The sequence below is a fragment of the Gavialis gangeticus genome, unplaced genomic scaffold (assembly GCF_001723915.1).
Source record: "Gavialis gangeticus isolate Ggan-Ray unplaced genomic scaffold, GavGan_comp1, whole genome shotgun sequence".
Taxonomy (NCBI): Eukaryota; Metazoa; Chordata; order Crocodylia; family Gavialidae; genus Gavialis; species Gavialis gangeticus.
In genome coordinates this window covers 44,166,712-44,167,228 of record NW_017729008.1, presented here as the reverse complement: position 1 = coordinate 44,167,228, position 517 = coordinate 44,166,712, and positions in this window count along the sequence as shown.

Below are 517 nucleotides of genomic sequence, written 5' to 3'. Positions count from 1 at the left end.
CTACTGGACTCAGTACAGACGCCAGGTCAAGGGTAGGGCATCATCTGTGGGTCTGAAGATGGCCGATGAGGCTGATCCAGGATCGAAAACCTCTGCCGCAGCTCGGACATGTTTCCACGCAGGGCGGGTGGCTCCGGGCTCTTGGCTCGGTTCATGACGCGCAGTTTCTGCCGCTTCTGCTTTTCCATCTGCTGTTGTCGTGAGGCTTCAAAGCACTGAGCTCCCTGCAGCCGCCTCTTCCTCCATTTGGGGCAGTCCTGGGCAATCAATCATCTCTCACGAGCTGATGTCGATGCTGCCTTGTTTCAAGCTGGCCTCGAGGACGTCCTTGAAGCGCTTTCTCTTGCACGTGCGCCGTGGCTGAGTGGGGGGAATTAAGACTTGGTCTGCGGAGCTGGAGTCAGACACCCGGATGACGCCACTGGTCCAGCCAAGCTGATGTCAGACGATCATCGCCGACACTGTAACCCTCCAGCCCACCCCGCCACCCCCCCCCAGCCCCCCCCTCCCCTCCAGA